The 21,220-nt window shown below is 35.8% G+C and overlaps 1 protein-coding gene across 1 annotated transcript in view; it reads left to right on the forward strand.

Annotated features, from left to right (window-relative positions):
* LOC109449927 (guanine nucleotide-binding protein G(q) subunit alpha) overlaps nucleotides 1-21,220 on the forward strand; it is a 280,434-nt gene that overhangs the window by 215,372 nt on the left and 43,842 nt on the right. The window lies entirely within an intron of this gene.

Genomic DNA, 21,220 nt, shown 5'->3' on the forward strand with positions numbered 1-21,220 from the left:
TATTTAATATCTGATACAAATAAATGAGAGAAGGTAGGGTGTGCAGTATGGAATAAACTTTGTTTTTTTCTTTACTATTGATTTGGGGCATTTTTAAATGACCAAAAATAACCCTGTCGTACCACGTGGTATATTCAGAAAGGTAAGCATTTTTGTCAGATGTAAGAGTAGGTCTGTGTGTTCAAGTCTAATTAGACCCTATTTGATACTTTTAACATTATCCAGAGGCTCTAAAAATTAAAATAACATGGAAATCCCTCAGCTAATCATCAAATCGTTTTGTGGCCTTCTTCCTGCAAGATGAAGTTGGGAGGGTTGGAGTGAGTCAGACTGTTTTGTTTTGTTTCATTTTATCTCCATCATTGTTTGTGTGGAGGGTGGGTCCCAAAGAGTACTGTAACTCAAAATCTGCCTTGGCAAACATGACTGACTTTGCAGCTGGGCGCTAAATCAATTTGTCATAAGGCCATGACGTGTCTTGGTAATGTGGCCTTTCCGCCCTTACAGGATTCTATAGGCTATTGCATAATTTTGTCTCAACTAATTAGTGAGTGATTGAAAAAGTATCCTTGATATGCCTGTCTGGAGAACTGCTTCAGTATTGTAATCTACTTCCCATGACGTGAAAACCTGACAGGTAGAAATATGGATTTTGAGGATGATAAAGGCTTGATGATAAGTCAGAGTTGATTATAGAGGGTAGTTAAGGGGCGTAGAAAACTGTGACTTTGAGCTGGAGTTCAATGTGTGTGCTGGAATGGAGAAAGATGCCATTAATATTTTGTTAGAGGCAGAGGTTGCAGACTGACATGCCCATAGTAACTATTAGCTTTCCTTCTAACAGAGTAGAAAATAAAGAGAAGGAAGTGAGATGACTAATAGCCGATTAAAATAAGATCTGGCATATTAAAATATACTTTTAATACTGTGCATTTGTTAGATACAAGAATTCTGGCTTCTTAGTTCTTTTATGTATTTTCCTGCAAGTACTAAAATCCATTAAATACTCATGTAATCCCCCATAGCCTTTATTTTCCTACACATACATATTCATGCGTTTCAGAATCTTTCCTGGGGTGTAAGTATATGGGCTTTTGAATCAATCAAAGAACTTCTTTTTTAGGATGAGGTTTATCAGCCATTTGCCCTCTGTAGCGGTAATGCAAACTGCCTGAAAATCAGTTCTCAAAATTTAAGTCAGTCAATTGCCATCAGAATTTTAGCTATGATATCTCTATATAGTAGTCTCCCCTTATCCATGGTTTCTATTCCCGTGGTTTCAGTTACCCGCAGTTAACTGCCATCTGAACATATTAAATAGAAAATTCTGGAAATAAACAATTCAGTAAACAATTCATAAGTTATTAATTGTGCACCATTCTGAGTGATGTAATGAAATCTTGTACCATTCCACCCAGGATGTGATTCACCCTTTCCCCAGGGTATCCACACTGTAGACCCCTCCACACCCATTAGTCACTTAGTAGCCACCTTCGTTATCAGATCAGTTCATCTCACCCTTACTTTACCTAATAGTGGCCCCAAGGCACAAGAGTAGAGGATGCTGGCAATTCAGACATGCCAAGGAGAAGCCATAACGTGCTTCCTTGAAGTGAAGAGGTGAAAGTTCGTGACTTAATTCATTCACGTAACTTTTATTGCAATATTGTTATAATTGTAATATTTTATTATTAATTGTTGTTAATCTCTTACTGTGCCGACTTTATAAATTAAAGTTGATCATTAATATGTATGTGTAGGAAAAAATGTAGTATATATAGGGTTTGATCCTATTCGCAGTTCCAGGCATCCACCGGGAGTCTTGGGATGTGTTCCAAGCAGATAAGGGGGACTACTGTATGTATTTCTGTCTTCATCTGTATCTGTGTCTATTTTCATCTGTATCTGTGTCCATTTGTTGTTCTATAATCCTTGGATGTAGTATTTTCAACATACTGTGTATTTTGGAAGTAGTCATACAACATTTCTGATTTCTTTAAATGTTGAATCAAGAGAAAAAATACTTTGAGGGCTTGTCTGCTATGTGCTGGGTAGGTACCAAGGTATCTAAAGAGATACAAAAATGAAAAAAAAAATCTGCTTTGTCCTAAAAGACTTCATAAAAGAGACATGCTTTTATAAGACATAAGAAGCACACATAGTTTTATTTATGTCACTGTTTACATTATAGCTAGAGGAAAATTATAGGTTTATCAGTACACATTGTATATGAAATAAATGCATTGTATCTATAAAGAAATAAATGTTGTGATTAAATGCCAATCAATTTATCGCTTTACAATTTGCAAAACAGAAAAGAAAGTAAATTCCTTAGACAACTCATCAGCTAATTCTAGTCAATCCAGTTCTTCAGTTATCTGGACATTACAGATCATTTATTCCATTTTTTACCTTACATTGCTTATGGAGATCAGATTTTTGTGTGAGTATATTTTTATATTAATTAGAGTAAGATGACATTGTTTTGACTATCAGATACCATAATTGAAGTTTCCACAGTAACTTGCCATTCAATGTGTAGGCACTACGTACATCTAAAAATATTTCTCCAGGTACTTCGATTCCTGTGGTGATGCATAATGCTACAAATTAAAACAATAAATAAATATATTACGTTTTCATTAGGACTCCCTACCACTTGTGAATATTTTTAAAGCCTAGCTTGTAATTCTGTGAGGTAAAAGTCATTTTATGATGTTCATTTCTCAGACCTCAAATCAAGCCTGATTGTAGATAAGCAAAGAAAGAAAAATACTGCTGCTTAATTACTTCATCTACGTGAGCTACAGCCATCACTGTTGGCAATTAGGAAACACTGTCAAAAGTGTTTTTTAATGTTGGGATGTAGTCACATCCTTTTTTTTGTTTTCAGTTGTACTAATATATGAAAATGTCATTGCCTCTCTACTTTCTTAAATCATTAAGGAAGTTTCGAATTATAGAATTCTGCTTTCCTCAAATACTCTGATTTTGGTGAGACAAAACTGAAAAAGCCCCTGAAACATTTTGTCCTTGGTTTTGAAACCTGATGTTTATAACTTCAGCCCAAAGAAGACTTTGTTACACCTCCCTTGGTATATATTTGTGAGAAAACCCTGGGAATGGATACTGACAGCCTCCTTTCTATCCTGGGGAACTGTGGAAAATGCATTACAGACCACTAGCAAAAGCAAGTCAGGCAAGTAGTTTAGATTATTGCTTTTGCTTTTAATATTTCTAAAACTTTATGTATTCATCTTCAGAATTTATGTAGATCTGCTTTTGTCTGTCTAGATCCTCAGCCTTCCTAGATTTGGGGGAATGAATTTCATACAATTTTTTTTTTTTCTCTAAAGAAGGAACTACATTATCCAATAGTGGGCAAGAATAATCAGGGTTGTAGAGCTGTGTTGATTTGCATATTCCCTTTGCTATCTGATTTTCCCTGTGCTAACACAACAGCATGGAGCCAACTATTCTGCTGTAATCTTTTCATGCATATATTATTTCAGTGCCCCTGAAAGCCCAGAGCACACAATAAGGCATTCACAAAACATATTTCAGTTTATCAGTATGTGTCCAAACTCTTTTAGTCTTTATTTTTCTGAATATCTGAGCATTAATACAAAGATGTTTTCTTAGACATTGACTCAGGGTCCTTCTTACAGACCAGGTACTTTATAGAATCTCAAAGAATTGGACTTTTTTCTCCTCCACTTCTTTTTTGAAGGTGTATTTCTAACTTATATTGATTCTTTTGAAATGGTCATTACCAGTTATATTTTAGTCTTATCAAAATGTGAAGAGAATATCCCATGCCCTAGGCCTCTCTTTGCCAAGATGTATTCCCCAACATTATTCTCATAAATGTTTATGCTTCAAACCTGATTCTTGAAATTGCTCAGTAGATTTTTAAAAAAAAGAATAGTAGAAGAAAATAGACATTTATAATACCTTAAGCATTTTATGCCTGTTCAAAACTTGCTTAAACCATTACTCATTTGAATCTCACCAGCTGGCTGCCCTGTGAAGTTCGATCAGGTTTTTGCTGGTATGCATTATAACAACGAAGATACAATATGGAGAGATTAAGACCCATAGCCAAGGTCACCCAGGGCTCAATTCCCTGTCCTTCTAGACCAGCTTTCTTTCCCCTCCTTCACAGTGTCTTCCAAAAATTAGAGACAAACTCAGAAGAAAAGCAAGGTGAGGTATCGAGTGGCCAAGAGCATGGAAATAGCATAAAAATCCTCTCTTTCAAGAAGGAATTGAAATACCTCTCCTCTACCTCTAAGCTCTTATTATTCTGAGAGGTAGACCAGTCAGAGATCCTTGACCAGTAATTCGGAGTTCCTGCATTGCTCATTTGATTTTGAACTATCTTAAAACGAATAGTCTTCAATATGCAGTTCCTTTGGCTATTTCTCCTCCACTAACTTTTTAAATGAAGTCATTTTGAAGTTCTTCAACTGCAACCAAAGTTTGAACATTTTCTTTAAAAGTGTGAAACATGTACTCTGTTCTGCTCTAAAAACTCTAAGCGAGCTTTGGGAATTTTTTTTCAGATAAAATTCAGCTTTGAGAGAAAGCTTACTAAAAATTGAGGAGAAACACATTTGAACTCCAAAGGAAATACCTAAAGGAAACTTACTAGTAGTAGTTACAAGTAAGAGCTTAGGTTAAGATATCCGGGCTCAATTATATTGATTTGAACTCTTCTTTATTGACTCTTAATCAAATTATGAAATCAGAAACTACATCTTGGTTCTCAGCCTTTGGTATACTTGTCTCAGATGCGTGGCCTGATTAACAAGGATATTCCTGAAAGATGCCCTACATTTTTATATTTAACCCCTTTCCCATTTCCTTATTCCTTTGTTCATTTTCAGCCATTTGTCCATATTTGAAACTCCTTTCCTAACTATTTTTGTTTCCTCATTATTTGCTCCTACTCACTTTCTTTGTTTTCATTGATTGAAGGAAGCTAGAAGGAAGTTTTCTGATCACCATTTGTGAGTTTGAACTAGAGACCTGCATTTAGTGCTGGCAAGGGCATAGGGAAGCAGGCACACATGGACACTTTGTGTGAATGTATGTTAGAAATCTTTTAAAGACTTTGCATTGAACTCATATTAGTATAATCTATGCAGTATTTTGTTTTTTCTTTTTTATGGGGGTGGTTTGAGAATTTTTAGATGGATCCTATTCACCAAAATATCTCATTTGCACTGGAATGTGAAATCTCCTCCATCTTGACCGCTCTGCAGTAGTTTTTTAAAAAGTGAATTGTTATATTTAAAAGATTATGAAATAGTATATTTAGTATAATCTGATTTCTATAATCACAACTAATTACATACATATAATTATTGTGGGGAAGGTTATTAGCCCTCCACCCCCAAAAGAAAAGAATTTGGAAGATTTCCTACCAAGACCAAATGTAAACAGTGATTGTCATCATTGCTAGGTGATAGTGTTACAAATAACTGAAACAATTTTTTTTAAAGTAAATGAAGTAAAACTTCAGATTGCAATATTAGCTCTGCTATTCACTAACTTTGTCCTTTTATTTTTATTTTTACTTTTTTTTAGATTATCTATCTTTTCCTTACTAATTTGTAGGAGTTCCTTACATTCTTGGATGTGACCCTTTTATCACATGTATTGCAAACATCTTCCACTTTGTAGCTTGCCATTAATTCTCTTACTGTTATCTTTTGATCAACAGAAGTATAAGTTTTAATATAGTAAAATCTATCAAAATTTTCCTTTAAGGTTATATGTGTGTGTGTTTATATAATTGCACACACAGTATGATAAAATAAATCACCTGAAAAATCTGGAACAAAGGACAGTAAGGATTAGAGAGCAAGATAAAGAATTGAAACACAAATCCCCAACCAGGTACGTTTCCTAGTGGTAGTCCACAAATTTAGTCAAGCATCTTTTAGTGATCAAGGAAAGATTCACTGTGTCTTTAAAACATGTTAGCTTCTCTTGCTACTAAGTCTGAGTGACTACTTCTGCAACTTCATAAAGAGATGCTATGGGTGGTAGTAAGTTATATCCATGATAATATTCCTCCAGGAAACCAAATATTAGAATTCATAAAGGCTGTTTCTTAAGCTTCCCTCAGTTGTGAGTTTGTGCCATAATATCAAAGTTTGTGATGGGCCAATACTGTGTGGTCTAAACACACAGCTTGTGTTAAGAATAAAATTGAGAATAGCTAGGAAAGTAGATTTGTTTAGTTCTGTTTTTACAAACTATTTCAGTGAAACAGTAAGAATATAAAATTATAGAGAACTTAAAATGTTGACATAGTTGCTTTAAATCTTTTTTTCCACAGGAATGATATGATACAATACAATTAAAGACCTTGTGTAATCTTCCCTGATTCATTTTTGTTCCTCCACCGAAGAATCCACTGGCCTCAAGTTGGCATTTAGCATTCCTAAGCATACTTTTTCACTTTTCTACTACATACGTTTGTGTTGATAAGCAATGTGTAATACTGGGATTCTAGATATTATACGTGATTGTAAATTTTGTTTAAACTATTTTATTTTGCAATTTTTTTTTACTCAGCATTGTTTTTGAGATTTTTTTTGTGTTGCCACACATGGCTCTAATTCATTTATTTAGATCATAATATACTTCCATTATGTGAATAAGCCCTACTGTGTTTCACATGCTTCTCAGCCTATGAGGTTGCTTTTAAGGTAGAACACCTTTTCCTGTCCTTGCCCGTTCTCCCACTCACCCCAACTCCCAATGGAGTTGTTTGTTTGTTTTTAAATTGATACAGACAATTTTAAACATACTCTGGTTGTTATTTTTTGTCACTGATACATATAGAAATTATCTCTCAGTGCATGATTTGTCTTTTCACTGTATCTTAAAAAAGAGTTTTAGTCTTCATGTGATCAATTCACTCATGTCCTTTATTAGTTATATTGTTGCATTTTCTTCAAAAATTCTTTATTTTCCCCAAGAATATGAAGATCTATCCTTTAATTTCTACGAATAGTTACATAGTTTTGCTTTTCATAGGCTTTCTATACACCTAAAGTTGGTTTTTGTGTATGATAAGAAATAAGGATTTATATTTTCTTGCTATATTTCTGTCCAATTGTCTCACTACCATCTATTGAACAGTAAATCCATCATCCATCTCCACTGGTGGTTTTTAAACCTTTTAATTATGAAATATATACGTACATACACATAAAGTACACATATAAAAAGTGTGCAACACACTGAAATATCACAAAATATCTGTGTATCCAACACCCCTGTCAAGAAACAACATTGCCAAGACCTGCTAGTGCCCTGCCTGCAGATAACCACTGTTCTTTATGATAATCAGTTCTTTGCTTTTCTCTTTTTGATTTTGATACTCACCATGTTTCCCCAAAAATAAGATCTAGCCAGACAATCAGCTCTAATGTGTCTTTTGGAGCAAAAATTAATATAAGACCTGGTATTATATTATATTATATTATGTTATGTTACGTTACGTCACGTCACGTCACGTCACGTCACGTCACGTCACGTTACACCCAGAGTTATATTATAGTAAGATAAGACCAGGTCTTATATTAATTTTTGCTCCAAAAGACACATTAGAGCTGATTGTTCAGCTAGGTCTTATTTTTGGGGAAACATGGTAACTATGCATCTCTGAACACTATAGTTTGCTTTTTACTTGTGTTTAGGTTTTGTACACACAGAATCAAATGGTATGTTTTTTTGACCTTTGTATAAGACAGTATGCTATTTTGAACTTACATAAACTTTTGTGTCTGGCTTCTTCTACTCCACCCTATGTTTTAAAGATATATATATTCGATATTCCATGTAAGTCATTTGTTTACATTGTCTGTAATATTCTGTAACATAAGCATACCATAATTTCTTTATCCCTTCTACTATTTATAGACTTTTGGTATGTTCCCAATATGGGGATATTACAAATAATGCTACTGTGAATATTCAGGTAAATGTCTCTCAGTGTACATGGGTACACTTTTTTGTTGCATATGTACCTAGGAGTGGAATTGCCAGCACATGAGGAATACATATCTTCAACTTTAGTAAACAGGGCAAAAGTATTTTCAAAGTGAATGTACCAATTTGCACTCCCACTAGCAGTGTCCGAAAGTTTCTGTCATTTCCCATCATTGACAATCCTTGGTATTGTCAGGCTTTTTCATTTCAGCACTTTTGGTAGCTAAAGAGCTGAGCTGTAGTCTGCTTGTGCCTGTTTACTTGGGCATACCGTCACTCCTCATGCACACCCCTAATGTAAAGCGTTGATGGTTTTCTAGAGCCCCATCCCCTTAGCCTCTCAGCTGTCACTGCCAGAATCGGCAAATACCTCTGTGGATAAGTGGCCCCAAATATGGACTCAATTCTCTAGATTTGCCAATTCTGGATAATTCATAAAGATGAACTCTTATAATATGTGACCTTTTGTTTTCATCTGTGTGGTAACGTACTTCCTTTTTATTGCAAAATAACATTTCATTGTATGGATATACAATATTTATCCATTCATATTTGGATATTTGAGTTAATCACACTTTTGGGCTAGTACGAATAATACTGCTATGAATATTCATGTAGTTTTTTTTTCTGTAGACATATATTTTTCCTTCTCTTGAATATTTCTAGAGGTAAAATTTCTGGGTCATTTGGTAATTCTGTTTACCTTTTGAGGAACTGCCAAATTGTTTCCAATGTGGCCGTACCAATTTGCAATCCTAGCAGTATTGTATTAGGGTCTAATTTCCCCATATCCTAGCGAACACAATAGTCTGCCTTTTTTATTCCAGCCTTACTAGCAGTTGTAAGGTGGTATGTTATTATGGTTTTGATTTCCCCAATGACTAAAGATGTTTTCGTTTGCTTATTGGACATTTGTGTGTAATCTTTTTAGAAATACATATTCAAATCTTTTGCCTGTTTTTTAACAGGTTTTTTTGTCTTTTTATTTTGAGTTATAAGAATTCTTTATGTAAAATGGATATTAGACTTTAATCAGAAATATGATTTATGAATATATTATCCTATTCTGTGGGTTGTCTTTTCACTTTCTTAAAAGTGTCCTTTGATGCACAAAGGTTTTTAATGTTGACGGTATATCTCCTTTTTCTTTAATTGCTTATGCTGTAGGTGTTAGAACTAAGAAACTTGCCTAATCTAAGGTTACAAAGATTTAATACCTGCGTTTTCTGTTTTGTGGTTTCAGTGTTTACATTTTATATTGTGATTTATTTTGAGTTAATAGTTATAAAAGATAAAGTCCTAGCTTTTTTTTTTTTTTTTTTGCATATGGATATTCAGTTGTACCAGCACCATTTATTGAAAGACTTTTTTTCCCTGTGAATTGTCTTGGCACCCCTGTCAGAAATCAGTAGGCCATACACATAGGGTTGATTTCTGGACTCTTCATTCTATTCCATTGATGTGTATGTCTGTCTTTCAGCCGGTATCACACTGTCTTGATTACTGTAGCTTTGTGTTTAAGTTTTGAAATTGGAAAGTGGGATTTCTTCACCTTTGTTCTTTTTCAAGATTGTTTTGGCTATTCTGGGTCCCTTGCATTTCCATGTAAATTTTAGAACCAGCTTGTCAATGTCTGTAAAAAAATATAAAAAAATATCCAGCTGGGATTTTATAGGGATTTTGTTTAATATGTTTGAGGAGAGACAATTAAGTTCGCGAACTCATCCTAGAAAAAATGCTACATACCTCATTGCTGAATATCACTATAGTCACCTTCGAAGTACTCCCCTTGGGAAGCTATGCACTGACCACCAGCACCTATCCACCCTTTAAAGCAACTTTGGAACTGTTTTTCTGGAATGGCCATCACAGCTGTTGTCGTATTACCCTTGAAGTCCTGAATGTCATCAAAATATCTTCCTTTCAGTATTTCCTGTATTTTCGGGTAAAGAAACAAGTGATGTCAACTGTAATTGAAAAAAAAATTAATTTAGAAAAAAAAGAGAAGTCATTGGGGGCCAGATCAGGTGAGTAGGGAGGGTGTTCCAATACAGTTGTTTCCTGGCTAAAAATTCCCTCACAGACAGTGTGTGTGAGCTGGTGCATTGTCATGATGCAAGAGCCATGAATTGTTGGTGAAAAGTTCAGGTCGTCTAACTTTCTCATGCAGCCTTTTCAGGCTTCCAAATAGCAAACTTGGTTAACTATTTGTCCAGTTGGTACAAATTCATAATGAATAATCCCTCTGATATCAAAAAAGCTTAGCAACATTGTGGCAAAAAGTTCACGAACTTAATTGTCTGACCTCATATATCAATTTGGGGAGTTTCGCCTTCTGAACATTTGAGAAGAATATGAATTCTGCTACTGTTGGGTCAAGTGTCTATTGATACGTGTTAGGTCTAGTTGTATAGTGTTCTTCAAGTCTTCTTTTTATTTGTTGATTCCTCTGCCTCGTTTATTCTATCCATTATTGAAAGTGAGATATTGAAGTCTTGAACTTTTGTTCAGTTGCCTCTTCCTCCCTTCAATTTTTTCAGTTTTTGTTTCATGTATTTTGGACCTCTATTTTTCAGTGCATATTATGTGTATAATTGTTAGACTTTCTTGATGGATTTAACGTTTGTCATTATAAAATGTCCTTCTTTGTCTCTAGTAACAATTTTTGTCTTAAAGACTGTTTTGTCTGATATTAGTGTAGTCACATCAACCCTCTTTTAGTGACTTTTGCATGGCATGTCTTTTTCTATGCTTTTACTTTTGAACCATTTGTGTCTTTGAATCTAAAAAGGGTCTCTTATAGTCAGGATATAATTGGATCATGTTTTATTATTATTATTATTATTATTATTATTCATTCTGCCAATCTCTGCCTATTGGTGGGAGTGTTTAGTTCATTTACATTTAATGTCACTACTGGTTTTCACAGTTGCTGTGGTTGGGAGGCTGTTGGTTTTCAAAACTACTTGCACTGTGCCCAAAACACCACAAAACTCAACTGTGCTGACCCAGATTCATCTGGTTTTCTTAAGTAATTGCTCTTTATATTATTGCAAGCATTCGGTTAATTCTCAAAGTTTTGAAAAAGTTGACGTTAAAATTTTTTGCCCATTTTTTTCATTACTTTTGGGGAAGAATGGATTTTTGGAGGTCCTTGCTTCTCTAAATTGAATTTTCAAAGTAAATCTGATCATTCCATAACCATAAAAACACAATTGGTGTTTGAAAGTGCCTTTTTACCTATTAGAATGGGAAAGATTAGAAAGAAAGAGGGATGTAGAAGTAAATATTCTTGTATGCTGCTGGTGGAGGATAAATTGGTACAATCTGCCAATCATATGGTAATTTTTTAAATCCTTTGAGGTGGATATACCCTTTGATCCAGTAATTCCACTTCTAGGGATTTATACTAATTGTTAAATTGGCTACATATTCCAAAGATATGTAGAGAATAGTCAATCACAACATTGTGAATAATTGAAAACAACTAAATTATTCAATGGTAGAAGATTGGTTAAAAAAATAAGAGTAAATCTAAAAAATAAAATACTATTTAGATACTAAAATGATAATATGGATGTATAATTACATTAGCTAGAAAGTTATTTAGTATATATTGATGTAAAGAAAGGATTTCAAAAACAACATTGATAGCATGCATCTAATTTTTAAAGATATGTAACAGGTGTTTATTATTAGTGCATACAAAAATGTCTGGAAGGTTAGTATGAAACTGTTCACAGGGATTATCTCTGAATGTTTGGATTAAAGCAATTGTTTTTATATTTCATTCATTTTACTTATTTACATTTTCCAATTTTTTCCATGAAAAAAATATGTATGTGCATATACATATTTATACATATATATGTGTTTTATATATATATATATATATATGTATATGTATATATGTATGTATGTATATATGCGCACATATACATACATACAGTGTGGATTAAAGAAATAATAGATACTTTAGAAGTTAAGTCTTTTTAAAATTTTTATCAATTCAAATCTAGTGAAATAAAAGTAAGCTTTTCAAAGCAGCTTTCTCTTTTCCTAATTGCTTTAAGGAGGATAAAATGGAGATACAAGTGACTAAAGAAATCAGCACAAATGACTAATCAAAGAAGCTTAGCACTATTAGAAAACATCCATTTTCTGTCAGTTTGTTCCAAATGTCTTCAAACCTCAGACAGTCTGTAGAAATAATACAAATTAAGGAGTTCATTGAAATAAGAGACAGTTTTATGAGGCCAGGATTTATCTCACCACTTGTTTGTTCATGTTAGATGGAGCAACTGCAGAGGGTGTCAAGATCAATGAAAACTCTACATTGCAGACAATCACATGAAAATGCTGTGGGCTCAAAGCCAGAGGAATCTGGACCACTTCTGTGGCCAGATTTAACCAGCTGGGGTCTTTCTTAAGGACCATCTGATTCTTCCTTTTTTGCAAAAAGAGAAGAATATGCCTTTTAACAGGGAATCTACATTTTTATAAAGCTTAAGATCATTATCTGTAGCTTTGTAATTCTCTAGAAAAATAGCACATTTGGTGGAACTCCAGGCTCAGTATTTAATAGGAGGTCACAAGATTACATGAAATTTTCCTCCGAGAGAATAGATTAAGATTCAGGGGCATGAATAACTGTCATGCACTAGGTTTCTTCTGCTACCTCAGTTAAACCTGCTACAGGGACATCTTCAACATGTTTTCTTCATACATTAGCCTATGAAGAAATGAATAAAAGCAATATTTTTTTTGAATTGCCAATTTACGTAATGTGAATTGTCACTCTAAAAAAGGAATAAGAGAACAGGGATTTCTTTTAAGGGATATTGAGCAACCATGATGTATGACTTCAAGGCAGTCTCTGAAGAGGCAACAGGGAAATAGAAATTAGAAAGAATCCTGGTTTGAATCACATCTGCACCCATTTCAAGCTGGGTAATCTTGAACGAAATATCCCTTTGCTTCCCTTTTAATATACAAAATGAGGATATTATTTGTCTCAAAGTGACATGAGGATTATTAAAATAGGTAATACGTAAACTTGCTGGAGCACAGAGACATTCAGTAAATGATAGTTCGTAATATCAATAATTTTAATAGTGAAAGAAATGCTGTGATAACTTTCATTTCTAAACAACATCATTTGTGGCTATTTCAGTCTTAAGAGAACTCTTTGATTTGACATTTATGCCTTACAGCCAGAGTAATAAACTTAACTGATATCTGTTCAATAAGATAAAATATGGGGAAAGTCTTATTTGTGCAAGTGCTAAAAAACAGGGAAGCTTTTGTTTTACAAAATTATTTTCACCATAACAGAAGGAAAAGTTTTTAAAATGAAAAAAAAAGAGGGGGGGACTGAAGTCAATATGACTTTTAAGATACAGTTACTCATATTCATAACATTTGTTATCTGCTTACATGTTTTATTTATCATAGTGTTTGTATTAATCATGACTTTGTGATTGAAAAAGACAAAAAATTTTACAAACTAGCTGAAGCACAGAGTGGCCCATGCAACAAGGAAGCTGCCATAGGGGCTCCTGGAACCAGGATTTGGTTGGGCATCTCTCTTCCTCTCCTCAAACCTTGAATCACATCTTCAGAGCAACCCAAAAGAAAGGAAGTTTTCACTCCAACTTTAAATTGAAAATATTAGGGATGGGGGATGTAGTATGTTTACTATCTCCATATGAGCTAGCATTGACCCAGTGTCAGAGGCAGGTTGGGTTTCCAGAAGAGTGGGAGTCATGGAGGACAGCACACCTGGCAGAAAAACAATAGTGGCTATAATGGTATTTTCAAATCGTGGCTTTCAGCATTATCAGTGAGCTGGAATTATTATCAGATTGTGAATTCCGTATGGTAGGTCTCGAACAGCATCTTTTAAAAAATGAAATAGAACAGATTTAAATAAAATTGAATAGAAAATCTCAAAGGGAATCACAGTCAGTTAGGAGAATTATTTCATGAAACTTTGTTTCCATTGTGTGTGTGTGTGTGTGTGTGTGTGTGTGTGTGTGTGTGTGTGTGCACGTGTGTGTGTGCATGTTTGGACTAAATACAATATGAAATGTGGATCACAACTTAGAAAGTTTCCTAGTCTACATTGCACAATGCCCTTCACTGGCAGATAACTGTCGTCAGTGGGAAGGTAGTGTGCCTGGTCCCGGGAGCTCCCCTAGGCATCGGGAAAAAGCGTGAGCATGTAGTAGAACACAGCAGCAGGTGGGAAATAGTTGCTCCCAACCTCCTAATCAACAAGGTTGGGTTTTTGTTTTGTTCTGGTTCGGGATTCCAAAGGGCAGCTTTTTTCCTTCCTTTCTGTGACTCAGTTTAACATAAAAGTACTTACCAGAAACAACTACTGGTATAAGTTCCACTCACTTGGTATGATTTAACATAGAAAGTCTTCCACTTACAGGGCCAGCTTCTTCACCGGTGTGCAGCCCTGTGCAACCACACAGGACCCCACACTTGGTTTAATTCTGTGATGTCGCCATCTTAATAATCTTTGAATAAGGGCCCTGCATTTTTGTTTTGCACGAGGCCCTGCAAATTCTAGAGCCAGTCCTGCCCACTAAACATGACAGTGGGAGATCAGTAGTTGGAATCAGTTTTGCTGCACCCACAGAGCTGTAGACATCCTTAGCACTCACTTGTGCTCACGGGCATGTGCTAGTGACAAGAGTCTTTAATTCCTGTTAAACTTAATTTCACCTGATGCCTCTTCATTTGAATTCTGTTTTTAAAAAATGACACTAAACATGTTCTTCCGGATTAATTTGCATCATGTTAATACATATGGTAATTAACAGTGATTTCCTGTCTCAGTTCCCCAGTGGTGCCAGCCTGACATGCCCCATGAGGACGGTCAGAAACTAATCATTGAAGCCGTGGCAGCTCCAACTTATGTTTAATGTATGCCCCATCCTCTCACTGCCCCCACATCCCTTAAATCGGCTGTCAACTTACTAAAAGGGAAGAGACAGCACTGAATTTCAAAGAGCTCACACTCAGGTTATGTATTCATTAAACTGAGTTTCTAAAATACACTGTTTATATGCCAGTGCTTCCTTCTCATCTCATCTTAGAGTTGCCCGTTGAACTAGAATAATACATGGACCCCACCCACCCACTCCAAAAAACCAACCAAATAAAAACTATGGGCAAACTGGGTGAAGCAGTGTTTTATTTTTCTTAACCTAAAAAAGGAAAATCTTAAAACAGTTTTATATTTGCTTCGTGATTCAGTTTACATTGCCTGTGCTCAGTAAGAGTTCTTTTGGCACAGATACAAAACATGTATAAATCATTTGTTTTCATTCAGATTTACTAAAATGACCAGAGCCTGCATGCCGTTCAGTTCCTCTCCCCCTGAGGAGGGAGGTCGTGCCCGAGGTCTTGCCGTAGGACTTGTCAAAACAAGAGGAAAAGCTCCTAAGATGTTGGAGCTGAAATTTAGGGTGGTCTGAGCCATCCGGCTAAATGATTTACAGGTTGGAATTTCAGATGCTAGCTCACACAGTAGAGCTCTTTCCAAAGGGAAAGACGGTAATGAAAAAAACACGGGGGGGTGGGGGGAACCTTTTCTGACAAAGGCCTGTTGTTGACACTGATAATAAGCTCTCTGTCTGTTTGAGTCTGGCAGGCTCTGGTCTCTGGTTTCGGTTGAGATTGTGTTTTTTTGGGTCTTGGGATGTGAAGGGAAGTATTTACCTGCCTTTGCACAAATCCTCCAGGCATTGAGTACATTATAAAGGAACCAACATCTAACTAGATAAAAATCATTCTATTCGTGATTAGACAATGAATTGATTGTTCTTCAATAGACTTCGTGTTCCTTTTTCTTCTCATCCATGGAGACTGCCTTTTAAAACATGAAAGATGAATTTTAAACCTAATCTTGTGGAATGATATACATCACTTTAAACACTGAAATTAACGTAGCATTCTTAACATTCCAGACCATATGCTAAATTCTAAAACTAACTTGAAATTTCTCAAATTGTGCCAATCATTTTGCTAATTATTCAGTCCCATTGACCCGTATGCATCATCATGAGGAGAAACTAGTGCTTGTTGCTGTTTCATTACCCAGGTCCACAATCCCCACTGAGATTCCGTTTGTCTTGTATACCAAGAGAATAGGTAAGTCTTGTTGGGATTATTACAATCTGTGTTCTTCTTTTGAATGAGTATCATAGTCTCAATAGATAAGAAACCTATGCATTCTTATCGAACCTTCTGCCCACCTGGGATATAGAGCTGTGTGAATGTTGAGGGGCGTTTGCAAATTCCTGTTTCTTCTCTTCTTTCTATGTTGTTTGGCAGATTTGTCCTTACAACAGATACTTAGCTGTTTGATATAGTGTGCTACTCCAGTAGGGTTCAAGGAACAAAGGCTAAGTTCACTCTGTACTTTGGGACAACACAGGCCCTTGTTTTATCAATGTCTGCACATCACTGGCCAGGGTTGAAGGCTTCTCTGGGTCAGCTATCTCATTCCACTTGCTTATCATCACAGTGGGTTTATCCGGAAGGCACTATTGTATCAGAATTCCATTCAGAGCGTTATTAGACCATAACATGTTACAGGAAAAGAAATCTTTATGATGTCAGTACCAGGGGCTACAGAGTGACTTGTAGCTCCTTCAGGTAGACCAGTCGAAGACTACTGCTAACTGAAGTTCCCCATAGATTTCAAAAATCCACCAGGTTGCTTTAGTTTTCTGAGTGTTCAGCTGTGTTTAAGTAGAACCTATAGAACTGATTCTTTAACCTGAATGTCAGAGAGAGAAGGTTTCTTCAGAAAACACTTCTCGATGTAAAGGAATGCCTCAAAGAAGAAGTGTATACTGCGATTCTATTTGCCATTAAAGTTAACCAGTCCGTTGTCTTATAGTGAAACTGAAGATGAGACGGATCTTGTGACAGAGAAGCCCCAAGCTCAGTGTTTGTTCCACAACACCTCTGACTTGAATATCTCATGGCAGAAAATTCCAGGGGTAACTATTTATTGGACATCTGTTATGAGGTAGGCATGGCAAGGATATTTGCAAATTATCAAGTTCAGGATCTTTTACAGTTGAGGGAATCGAGGCCTAAAGAGATCTGAGTATCCAGGATTATTCAGACATAACTTTACATTAGCAATTTTGGCAAGAAGTGCTTAGAATTCTAAAGAGGATTCAGACCCCAGACCTGCTACTTCCTCATTATTTGACATTGGCGAGGGGTGGGAAGGGGGGAGGCTCGCAGAGCCTTAGTTTATTCAGCTGTAAAGTAGGGATAATAATAGTGCATTCTTTAACAGTGTTAGGGTTATTATAAGGATTCCATGACTTCATATATATAAAATATTTAGGAGAGTCCCTGACATGTAATAAATGCTACAAAAGTGATTATTCTAACTATGATGATGATTATTTCTAATCCAGGAGTCTAAAAAATACTCCCCTTTAGAAATTTGCTACTTACCTGGGGCTCAGTGTAAAAGCTACAACCTCAAAACATTAAAATTCAATAAATTCCATACACTTTGAGAATATTTTAGGGCTGATTCCCTTGCAGAAGGAGCAGGTGGGAAGGGGGTCACCATGACTTCAAGACTTACCAGTTGATTAAATGTCAGTATGGGCTGGAGAGATAAAGAAGGTAAAAGATTTGGCATATGAAATCCACTGAAAACAGGCCAATTTAAGGTCTTTATTGTTCCTTCTCTTTTAAGCAGTTTTGTCATCTTAAAGAAAAAGAGAGACTTCTCTTTAGATATTAATACTCCCGTTTCGTTTTATCAAATTGCCCTGGAAGCTTCTTGTGGGAATCAGACAAAAGTTATCGTCATTGTTTGCACTTTCAAGCACATAGTCTTATATCCTGGCTTGTACCGTTTTCTAATAGTTTCAGTGTAGATCTGAATTCCTTAGATGATGAGCTCATTGGCAAGAATAGTGATGTATGTATATTGGCCGAGCAACTGACCACCTACATTGTAGGTTTAAAACAGTGCTTCTCAACAGAGCTAGGGGAAGGCTATTTTACCCCCTGGGGAACAGCAAAGGGCCAATGTCTGGAGACATTTGCAGGGGGTGGCGTGGGGGGGGTGTCTCACAGATCACAGACGGAGAGCTGCTACCGGCATCTAGTGGGCGAGGTCAGGGATCCTACTAAATACCCTGTAATGCACAGGGCAGCCCACCCACAATGAAGAATTATCTTGCCCAAAATATCAATAGTGCCAAGGCTGTAAAACCTTGCTTTAGAGGAACCCAGAGATCCACCATACCTTCCCCCCAATCCTTCCCCTTACCAGCAAACTGACATCAAGAAACCTGAAGTTAAGAAGTTCATGCTTTGGGCTTATGTCAGACCTGTTAAAATGCTCATACACATTTCCCCCTGACACTTGTATATTAAGGAAATTTAGTTTGCCCAATATCTCTTTCCAAAGGTACATTTTGTAGCGGTGGGTTAAGTTCAGGAACACAGAGAGTATTTCAGAAGGGCTTACCAAAACCTGAAGTTAACTTCATTAATTTTTGCTAAAGACAGCCATACCTTTTATAGCCGCCCACTCCCGCAACAAGCCCCATGCAGGCACCTCCTCTTTGAACACAAGAGCACAGGGCATTCACTCAGAGCCAGTCATTCCTTACAGAGTGCCAGTCCCCTCCAGCAAAGGCAGCTCCAGCTGTCACTCGTTTACACCTGCTATCGGGCTACAGACTGGCAGCGAAGCTGCAGAGCCAGCTCTCCAGGCATCTGAACACCATGCTGTTGTCTGACTCTTCTCGCACTGCACTGAGCCCAGCCTGGAATAGAGTGAACATTTTCATGGTTAGCACCTCTCCCTTTTGGATCAAACTCAAGAAAACCAGAGACACCCAGAAGTCTCATCAAATGTGCATTATTTATTAGTCAGAAGTCACAGGGGACAATGGTGTTTATTTTGTTTCTCCTGGATTCTGAAAAATACACAGTCCCTTTTCGAAAGTGTTTTCAAGTTATCAAGAATTCACTCTCTGCAGTCGTGTGTAAGTTAATGATGTATCATGTATGAACTCTGAACCACTAAGAAAAGTTTTAAAAAAAATCTTTTAAGGAAACAAAGAAGAGTTTTTCTTCTTTAAAAACAGAGACTTCATTTTCCACCTCACACTGATACAACTTTTTACTGTAGTAAAATATGCATACAATTTTCCATTTTTAATTGTTGTACAGCCATCACCAGAAATTTTCCATGTTTGCAAACTGGAATTGAACCCATTAAGCAGTAACTCCTCACTGTCCCTTCCCCCAGCTCCTGACAAACACCATTTTACGATCTGTCTTTGTGAATTTGACTACTCATGTATATCTCATATAAGTGAAATCACACAGTATTTGTCTTTTTAGGACTGGCTTATTTTACTTAGCAGAATGTCTTCTAGTTTTATTCATATAGCATACAAGTATGTTACAATTTCCTTCTCTTTTAAGGTTGAAAAATATCCCATTGTATATTATTCATTCATCCATTGATGAACACTTGGGTTGCGTCTACCTTTTGGCTATTTAAATATTGTTGCTATGAAAATGAGTATATAGGTATTTGTTCAAGTTTCTACTTTCAATACTTTTGGGTTCCTGCTTTCAATTCTGTCTTCCACCCAGAAGTAAAATTGCTAGATTATCTGCTAGTTCTATTTTTAATTTTTTGAGGTACTGCTGTATTATTTGTCATAGTGGCTTTCCCATTTTATAGTCTCACCAGTAATGTACAAGAGTTTATTTTAAATTTCTCTACATCCTTGTCCGACACTTACTATTTTCTGGTTTTGTTTTGTTTTTTATAATAGCCATCCAAATTTGTATCTCATTGTGATTTTGATTTTCCTAATGATTAGTGGTGTTTGAGCATCTCTTCATGTGCTTATTGGCCATCTGTAGCTCTTCTGTGGAGAAAGTTCTTTTCAATTCCTTTGCCCATTTTTAAATCAGGTTTTTCATTGTTGTTGAATGGTAAGAGTTATTTATATAGTCTGAATATTAAGCCCATATCAGATATGTGACTTACAAATATTGTCTCTCATTCCATAGGTGATATCAATTTCTTGACGTCATTATTTTTCTAGCATGCCAAATAATGGCCCTCAGTCACATTAGTAAATAAGTAAATTCTCATATGTCAAAGATAGTTATTTTTGACCCTTCTTAAAGTCAGCGAGAATGAACAATAAGATCTTTAGATGTCCTTCTAATCTTTTGAGTTGTTGTTTTTTTTTTAATAGGTAAATAGTTCTTTCTAGCACTTACATAAACTGAAATTTTTATTTCTCTTGGCTAGTCAAGTCAGCCAAACGTCCACTAGGTGGTACTCTAACTACTGCATGAATAATTTGCATAAAGCTTAAGGTAAATTCCAAAGTGGTCCTGACAAAGACTTGTTGCTTCACAAAACTATGGTGTTTATGTTAAGATGAACAAACTAATCACGTTTATAAAATGTTAGCACTAAAGGTTCAAGTTCTTGTAGTTCAACCTTCTCCTTATAAAGTAGGGATTTGGTGAGGTTAAGTGACTTACCCAAAGTCACACTGCTGCTTACTGATGAAGCCAGGCTTTCATGCAAAGCTTTTACTCATGATCTGGTAATCAATCTAATTCCCCATTTTGCCACTGCTTACTATTAAAAAGTCTTCTCAGAGTGTCTTAGAGTATGCTAGAGCACAGGTGAGCATGGCTTCTTCCACAAGTAAAGGAAACTATGGATGTGAGCGCGATACTATGTATTGCTGTTGTGAAAGATCCTTGAGCTACAGATAAGGAAAACAAATTCCACTAACTTACCTATTAATTTTGGGGAAATCGTTTAATACCCAGCTCTCGGTACCCTTATCATTAAATTAAGAGGTTGCATTAAGTGTCTACAGATGATCCTAAAGCTCTATATTATATAAAGATTTAGTCTGAGACTGGAACTGTGATACTGGAAGCCTGATTTCCCTGCCTTAATCTTACTTTCTTGTTTAGGAGTGTAGCTTTGTATTTTTCAAGCCTAAAATTTTGGAAATTCCTATTTACCTTTTTGTGTGGCATTGGATGAAATCTGGGCACCAACTAAGCGTTTTCTAACTTTTTACAACTTTCACTCTCACCAGTGTTGGTACTAAACATTACCAATAATACATAAGCCTGCAATTAGAACCACTAA

The sequence above is a fragment of the Rhinolophus sinicus genome, chromosome 16 (assembly GCF_057876585.1).
Source record: "Rhinolophus sinicus isolate RSI-liver-muscle chromosome 16, RSI-T2T, whole genome shotgun sequence".
Taxonomy (NCBI): domain Eukaryota; kingdom Metazoa; phylum Chordata; class Mammalia; order Chiroptera; family Rhinolophidae; genus Rhinolophus; species Rhinolophus sinicus.